Source organism: Silene latifolia, chromosome 11 (genome assembly GCF_048544455.1).
Source record: "Silene latifolia isolate original U9 population chromosome 11, ASM4854445v1, whole genome shotgun sequence".
Lineage (NCBI taxonomy): Eukaryota > Viridiplantae > Streptophyta > Magnoliopsida > Caryophyllales > Caryophyllaceae > Silene > Silene latifolia.
In genome coordinates, this window is record NC_133536.1 from 30799429 (window position 1) to 30808163 (window position 8735).

The following is an 8735-nucleotide window of genomic DNA, read 5'->3' on the forward strand; positions in this document are numbered from 1 at the left end:
AAAAACCCGAGATCTCTCATCTCGACAAAACTCACATCGCTTCTCCCTATATTGCAAGGCAATCGGAGAACACTGTTCTAGCACAAGGGCATATCTCGGACAAAGTCTTGGGTGTAACAATTAGGAGGAAATCGCTTTGATTTCTTTCTTTTACGCCGCAATTTTAAAGGACCCGAGGTTATTTCTTGTTCCTTATCGTTTCTATTGTTTTTATGTTTTATGACGATATTCGCATGTATAAATTTACGTTATAGTCCTGCAATTAAAGGGTAGTATACGGATATTAACCCACAAAAAGATCCTTGTATCTCCGAGGAAATCCTCAAGGATTGTATGAAGAGAAAGGAAGAAAAGAAGAAAGGAAGAAAAGAAGAAAGGAAGAAGCTGACAGAGAATCCGAGCGGATTGCCCACAATCCGCCCGTCCAGCACAAGCAATCCGAGCGTCTTCCTCAGCTGGACGCTCGTCCAGAACCACCACAATCCGCCCGTCCACTCCAAGAATCCGCTCGTCCAGAACCACCAAAATCCGCCCGTCCCGTGCCCTGGACGCTCGGATTGTGTGACAGCTAATCCGTCTTCTACTCGTTCAAGAAAGGATGCGCATATTTTTCAAAGACCGGCGAAAAGGAGACCGGAGTCTCTCTTGAGACCGGCGATTCCTCAAGGACTTAATCATCATTTAAGCCTTTAGTAAACCCTAATTTATGTACCTGATCCCCACTATAAATACCCCCATTAGGCTAATTAGATTATCATGTTCTTCTTAGCAACCTCTAGTGTAGTTTATATCAATCAAATCCCTCTTTAATCTTGTAATCAACTTTTAATCAAGTCTTAATACAAATCTCATTTCCTTAATCTCTCTTTTGTTCATCTTTCATTTTGGGTAATTGAAGATTATTTGGGTTATTATTGGGAGATTGACAACCTTCCAATTAATCATCAAGTACTTCTATTATTATTTGCTTTATTATTGGAATCATTAGTAGGTATAACTCTCTTAATCCCTTTTTAATTATTGTTAATCATCTTCATTTATTCATCATGTTTTACTTTGTTGGTATGATTGACAACCACTACTACAGAAATCATGAAGGACATCGGACTTCTAGACACATGGACATCGGATTATAGGCCGATGTAGAGTTCAGTCCCGTCCATATGAGGTGTAATGGACATGGGACTTTAAACCGATGTCCATTAATATATGCACATCGGATTTTTAAATATATCCGATGTCCATATGAGTAATGAACATCAGATTTTAACATTAATCCGATGTCCATATGTGTAATGTACATCAGATTTTTATAGAAAGCCCATGTCCTTTGAAGCTAGAATTACATCGAACTTTTATAAATCCGCTGTCCTTTATATTGTTTTTTTTAAAAAAAAAAATTGAAAAGAGCAGGCCAATTCATATTGCATTACACCAATTTCAATGCCAAAACATTAATACAAAACATGCCAACTGCCATTCAACCAAAATGATCGATTTCAATTAATAAAAACCGATCCCAATCAACATACAACGCAACCGTCTCCGTCATCCGAATTCAACAACTAACGAACAACAACAAAGGGCATAACAAATCCCAGCCAACATAACATATGGTCTTGCAGATCATGTAATCAGTTTTTCAAAATGCAACTACCTAATACATTACTACGCTAGCTAGCTATCTACGGCTAGATATTGAGAAAATAGTTCGCCCACAAGTCCCGAACCTCATCTAATTCTTCTTGTGAATATGGCGTGGTGTCTTGAAAAACCTGTAATGCATATTAATGACAATGGGGCAGTCAGACATGGCCTCACAAGGGCAGCTTCATATAAGCTAATAATTAAGGGAAGAGGGTGCAAAGAACTAGCTCATTGAATTGGCGCAGTTCGCCCACAATGCGTATAGGCAGCAGGTCAAAGTAGGATAATTACTTGAAAAAATACCGAGTTTTGCTATAATGTCGAAACTGACCTCATTGATAGCTTTTGTTGGATTAGAACGCGTGACGATTTCCAGTATGTACCTCATGACGTAGTACCCGCATTCTACAACACCTTGTTGACGAGCACACTAAAACAACAACTCGACAAGAATTAAACCAATAACATGACTTTGTCAATTAAAAGTGATTGATGATCAGACATTGAATTTGTCGTCATAATAAGCAACAACTTACATTATGTTGCAGCCATTGCGGTGCTTGAGATCGCATTCTTTCCCCACCATTGTAGCCGTATACTCTTACCGATCTAAATATAAACATGGTTTCAAATAAATGATTGTCACCAATAATAGTTGCCATTTTTAATGTTCTAATCGATTGAACATTTATTTATGTGCATATCAATAAATGAACTATTAAGATGAACTTACGCATTAATTAAAGATCTCAACTTTGACGGCACTGACTTTCCTAGTGAGTCGAACCAATGCACTTGATTATGATCAAGAACGTCGACTCAACGAGCATCCAATGATCACTGTAAATAATTTGTAACTTATTTACATGATAATCAATAATAAATGGTGACAATTCGCCTTATCGATCCAATAACGAGCATCCAATAATTGCTAACTTACATATTGGCATATCCAGCATTGTTCGCCTTATCGATCCTTACAACATAGAGTGCACATGCCTGTCAGCCAACCTTGACCAGTGCAGAGATGATCAATAATACAAAGATGCTTTGAATACTTTGCATTAACGCAAACGTCATCAGTATCATTGTATTCTATGAAGTATAAAATCTAGAACATTTTGTTAGGTACGATGTACGGTGGCACTAGAAAATAAAGTTAGATTTGACAAAAACATCTAAGTGTGTTTCTTACCTGACAACTTTGACTGTTTCTAACCCATATACATATTGAAGATGCCATTCACTTGCAGCTCCACTTGAAAGTCACCAATGCAACGAAGTAACCAATAAATTATTCAACAAAGAATTCATGATACTAAACTAGTATAAAACAATTTGATATAAATAATACTCCTAGTAGACATGAGTGTAAAGTAAACTTACCTAGTTCGTTGAATACTTGTATCATGTATGTCACGTTGTCAGTTACAAAAATGAAAGTTTTCCCTTTGCAAGTATGAATCTATATATATTCACTTGATTATTGAATCAAGTCTGGTTTATATGTCCCAAGTAGCACAATCAGTGGACCCTAAACTAATAGATATAATCCATAAACCATTTGATCATTTAAAAAGAGTACCTTGAAAATCGTGGAATTAGCCATCGTTTGTCAAATGATTGTATAGATACTACCTAATGTTGGTAGTCTGAACATTTATATAGTTTTAGAGGTAAGAGAGCTCAAAAGCAATCAATTAAGGGATAGAATTCGTGAGTTTAGCCAAGACAAACAATCTGGCCGTCTCATATATACCTAAACAATGACTTTCACGCGTCTACCGATCTTGCTAGCCTAGCCAACAACAGAAGTTCACAGGCAACAATGGCAAGCCCCTCCCGATATAACTAAGATCTCCACTACATACTCATTAAAACCAGGTGAAACAAGGGAAATTTATACCTTCCTCATCCAAACAATCACTTATGTAACTAATTCAACCCCCCACCAAACGGTTTAACAATGATATCTAATTGATATATACTTCCTATATAGAGGAATTAAAAGGCAAATGAATGCAAAGCCATCAACTTTCAGACTTCCATCTACAGTTTGAACATAAAAAATGCATACACAACTATTTACCAAAACGCAAAGAATAAAGCACAAAATTTGGAAACCATTCAAGCAGACATAGGAGTCGTGTTGCTATTGCTCAAACTATAATGTTATATTATGTTATTGCCCAAAGTATAGAGTAAGACCGTCTTAGATGTTCAAGAAATTCACACACTACCTCAGACATTTACAGATTCAAAGTAGAACAAAAGACACAAATCAATTTCAAACTGCTAAAGAAATCAAAATTTTATAGCGTTTTCCTGATTTCTGGGTTAATTTTAATTTAAATTTAATTTAATCCTGGTATAATTACTCACTTTCAATTCAAATACACAAATCAATTTCAGATGGCTAAATAAATCAAATTCAATACTCAAGTAAAGGAGGTGGTTACCACAAGAATAGCGCCTTGAAGTCGTCGAGTGGTAGTTATGCAATCAGAAGATCGTGCACCGAGTGGTGACGATATGTTGGTGTTGTGGTGTGCCTGGCGTTAGAGCGTAGGCGACGTTAGGGTTTTGGTAATCAGGTTGGTGAATTTTGTTAGTTTGAATGAGGGGTTGAGGTGAGGGGTTGCTGGGTTTTTACTTTAGTAGAGAGAAAGAGGACGGTTCATTATGAAACCATTCTCTTTGTTTCATTTGGGTTTGGGTTTGTCTAAAAAAAAGAATGATATGGAGTAAAAGTATAATAGATTGACTCAGTATGCTAGTGAAAATAATTTGGGGTGGGGGAATTGTTTTCATTTTGCGCCCAAATTGAGGATTATATGGACATGGGTTGTAATTTAATCCGATGTCCATTATAATGGACATGGGTTGAAAATAACAACCGATGTCCATATAATATAATTACATCAGACTTTTATAAAAATCCGATGTGCAAACTTATTACATCTGTTTTTTCAAAAATCCGATGTCCATCCACTGATGTCCTTGATGAATTCTGTAGTAGTGAACCTTGCTAGTATGTTCAACATGATAATGAGTGAGTAGTTTCCTTAACTAGGGTTAATGGGTAATTAGGGGAAACCAACATGGGGGATGATTCATGCTTAAATTAATATGTTTTCATAGTTTATTTGCTTGCTTGTTGTGATCTCAACTTATGCACATGTTATATTTGATGAAATGCGAGCCTATGAATCCTTGCATTTTTTACCCATCACCTATCTTTTTAATGAGACTTGTAAGACATAAACCAACTCGAGTCTCATTAGACCATGCATATAGTTGAGTAGGGAAGATTAAGTCGACTTGTATGTATTGTACAATCTAATCGATTCGGCTTCGGGACCCAAACTTTCCTAGGATTATAAGATATAAACCAACTCGATCCATCACAACAATAATTGGCTTATAATTTGAGAATATGTTTGTATGATCAATTTCCATGAATCCCCTATGACCCCATGACACCCTAGTGCCTTTTATCAATTGTTTACATCCCTTTTTAATCATCTTGCTTGTTTACTTTTATTTAGTTTAGTGATCTTCTATTCCAAACCCAAATTGTGACACCCCTAGACACCGCTAGTTGCAATTAAAAATCTCATCTCAATTCCCGTCCCTTGGGATCCGACCTTTACTTGCCTCTTTACTAATTGTAGAGTTGTTTGTGGAGTTATAAATAGTGTTTTGGTCTAGGTGCTCCTAACGACAAGTACCGAAAACTAAACCTCTCAAGAGAGGTACCAACCAAAAATGGCGTCGTTGCCGAGGACGGTGTTAACTTGATTTAGATTTTCTTAGATTGTTATTAGTTGTGTCTTTCTTTGCTTTGGGGAAGTAAAGCTCCTCAAGGTTTGTTCTAACTATTTTCAAGTTGTTCGATATTTTGCAAGATGGACCTTATAGATTGTTTTGTAGAGGACCACTTAAGTATACCTTTCTTCAAAATCCCATGCAAGCATTGGAAGCCTTGGAAGCAAGTGAGGCTAAAAATATGTATTGGGAATTAGAGGTAGATCTTCTTGAGGCCGCTCTAGCTAACAAAGAACTTACTCATGCACAATCCGAATTAGTACATAACATCCTTGTGAAAGCATATCAACCTATAGAAAATGAGCAATCCATCCTAGAAGACATTTTACAAGCTCAAGAGCAAGAGGAATTCGTCATGGAATTCGAGTGTGATGAGATTGATGAGAATGAAGAACAAGTTGAATATGCCATGAGAATGGAATGTCTAATGGAAATGGAGCAAATTCTCAATGAACCTTCAAAGGAGGAAAGTGAGGTACAAACCCCTACTTTAAAACCCCTTCCCCCAAATTTGAAATATGCTTACCTTGATGAATCAAAGACCAAACCCGTGATTGTTAATGATAGACTTGATGAAAACCAATTGGGAAAATTGCTTGATGTGTTAAAGCAACATGAAAAGGCTATAGGTTATAGTCTAGATGACCTTAAGGGAATAAGTCCCAACTTTTGTATGCATAGAATTCATCTAGAGGAGGACCATAGACCTACCATTCAACCTCAAAGGAGATTAAACCCTCACATGCAAGAAGTTGTCAAGGGAGAGGTTATGAAATTACTTGATGCGGGAATTATATATCCCATATCGGACTCTTTTTGGGTTAGCCCCGTCCAAGTGGTACCTAAGAAAGGAGGTACCATGGTGGTAGCAAACGAGAAGAATGAGCTAATACCCACAAGGAAGATCACCGGTTGGCGTATGTGCATTGACTATCGAAAATTGAATTCCGCAACAAGAAAGGATCATTTCCCCTACCATTCATTGACCAAATGCTTGAGAGGTTAGCCTCCAACAAATTCTTTTGTTACCTTGACGGGTATTCGGGATTCTTTCAAATCCTTATACACCCGGATGACCAACATAAGACCACCTTCACATGCCCTTATGGTACTTTTGCATATAGGAGGATGCCTTTTGGCTTATGTAATGCCCCCGCCACTTTCCAAAGATGCACGATGAGTGTCTTCTCCGACTACCTAGAGACCATAATGGAAGTTTTTATGGATGATTTTAGTGTTTATGGAAAAGACTTTGACTCATGTTTGCATAATCTTTCTCTTATATTGCAAAAATGTGAAGAAGTTAGTCTTGTTTTAAATTGGGAAATGTGTCACTTCATGGTTAATGAAAGAATTGTTTTGGGTCATTTAATCTCGAAAAAGGGCATCGAGGTCGATAAAGCTAAGGTTGAGGTGATAGAGAAACTCCCACCTCCCGTGAATGTTAGAGGGGTGAGAAGTTTTCTCGGTCACGCGGGTTTCTATCGCCGTTTCATAAAAGATTTTTCAAAAATAGCGAAACCCCTCACTCAACTCTTACTAAAAGATGCCCAATTCCATTTCACTAACGAGTGTGTTGAAGCCTTTAATAGAATCAAGGAAGCACTAATCTCGGCACCGATCATTCAACCTCCAAATTGGGAACTACCGTTCGAGATTATGTGTGATGCTAGTAACTACGCCATTGGAGCGATTCTTGGCCAACGGGTAGGAAGAGCTCTTCATGCCATCTATTATATAAGCAAGACTCTTGATCCCTCCCAAGTGAACAATGATACCACCGAGAAAGAGCTTCTTGCCATTGTGTATGCTTTGGATAAATTTCGTTCCTACTTACTTGGATCCAAAGTGATTGTCTTTTCGGATCACCGTGCTCTCCGACATCTCTTGATAAAAAAGGAGGCAAAACCAAGATTGTTAAGATGGATTTTGCTTCTTCAAGAATTCGACTTGGAAATAAGAGACAAGAAAGGAGCCGAAAATGTAGTGGCGGATCACTTGTCAAGAATCCGGTTTCATGATGAACAAAGAGAAACGCCGATCAATGACTCATTTCCCGATGATATCTTGATGGCCATTCAAACACAACTTGAAAGGCACCCCATGGTTTGCCGATTATGCCAACTATATCGTTGGAAGAGTACTCCCTCCAAATTTGAACTACAACCAAAGGAAGAGGTTCTTATTCGAAGTAAAGAGGAACTTTTGGGATGACCCAAACCTCTACAAAGAGTGTAGTGATGGGCTCTACCAGAGATGCATCCCTCAATGGGAAGTCTAAGGAATCTTGGAAGGATGCCACTCGTCACCCTACGGTGGGCACCATGGAGCAAGGAGAACCATTGCAAAAATTCTTCAATCGGGCTTCTATTGGCCTACAATGTTCCAAGACACGAGGGAATTCATCATTCATTGTGATGCTTGTCAAAGGACGGGGAATATCTCTTGGAGGAATGAAATGCCACAAAGGGGCATACTAGAGGTGGAGATCTTCGACGTTTGGGGGATCGACTACCAAGGTCCGTTTGTGACATCCAATGGGAATAAGTATATCCTTGTGGTCGTAGACTACGTCTCGAAGTGGGTGGAGGCAATTGCCACTCCAAACGATGATGCAAAGACGGTCACCAAGCTCTTTAAAAAAATAATCTTCCCAAGATTTGGAGTTCCTAGAGCAATCGTAAGTGATGGAGGAACGCATTTTCATGAAAAGAAACTCGCATCTCTTTTAACCAAGTATGGTGTTCAACATAGAACCTGCTTGGGATATCATCCTCAAACAAGCGGTCAAGTTGAAGTTTCGAATAGAGAGATCAAGCAAATTCTTGAGAAAGTTGTAAACAAGACCCGGAAAGATTGGAGCACAAAGCTTGATGACGCTCTTTGGGCTTATAGGACGGCCTATAAGACTCCCATAGGAGCCTCCCCTTACAACCTTGTTTATGGAAAATCATGCCACTTGCCAATCGAATTAGAGTACAAAGCTTTTTGGGCAATCCGAGCCCTTAACCTTGATCTCAAATTAAGTGGTCAAAAGAGGATGATTCAAATTCAAGAGTTGGAAGAATTCCGACTACAATCTTATGAGAATGCCAAGATCTACAAGGAAAGGACAAGATTGCTCCATGACAAGAGGATCAAGCAAAAAGCCTTGTACAAAGGGGATAAAGTCCTTTTATTCAATTCCCGATATCGACTCTTTCCGGGAAAGTTGAACTCTAGATGGATGGGTCCCTATGTGATCACCGAGGTTGGAAAAT

At 38.3% G+C, this 8735-nt stretch overlaps 1 long non-coding RNA gene across 2 annotated transcripts; it reads right to left on the minus strand.

The window, feature by feature from the left end:
* Positions 1-1464: 1464 nt before the first annotated feature.
* LOC141614350 (uncharacterized) lies at positions 1465-2678 on the minus strand. 2 transcript variants are annotated; one of them, XR_012529327.1, is made up of 5 exons: positions 2588-2678; positions 2381-2487; positions 2184-2256; positions 1979-2077; positions 1466-1775 (listed from the first exon to the last, which is right to left on the minus strand). It is a non-coding gene; the product is annotated as an uncharacterized LOC141614350 (long non-coding RNA). The 2 variants fall into 2 exon arrangements; XR_012529326.1 differs by having other exon boundaries at positions 1465-1775; positions 1979-2256.
* Between the last annotated feature and the right edge of the window lie 6057 nt (positions 2679-8735).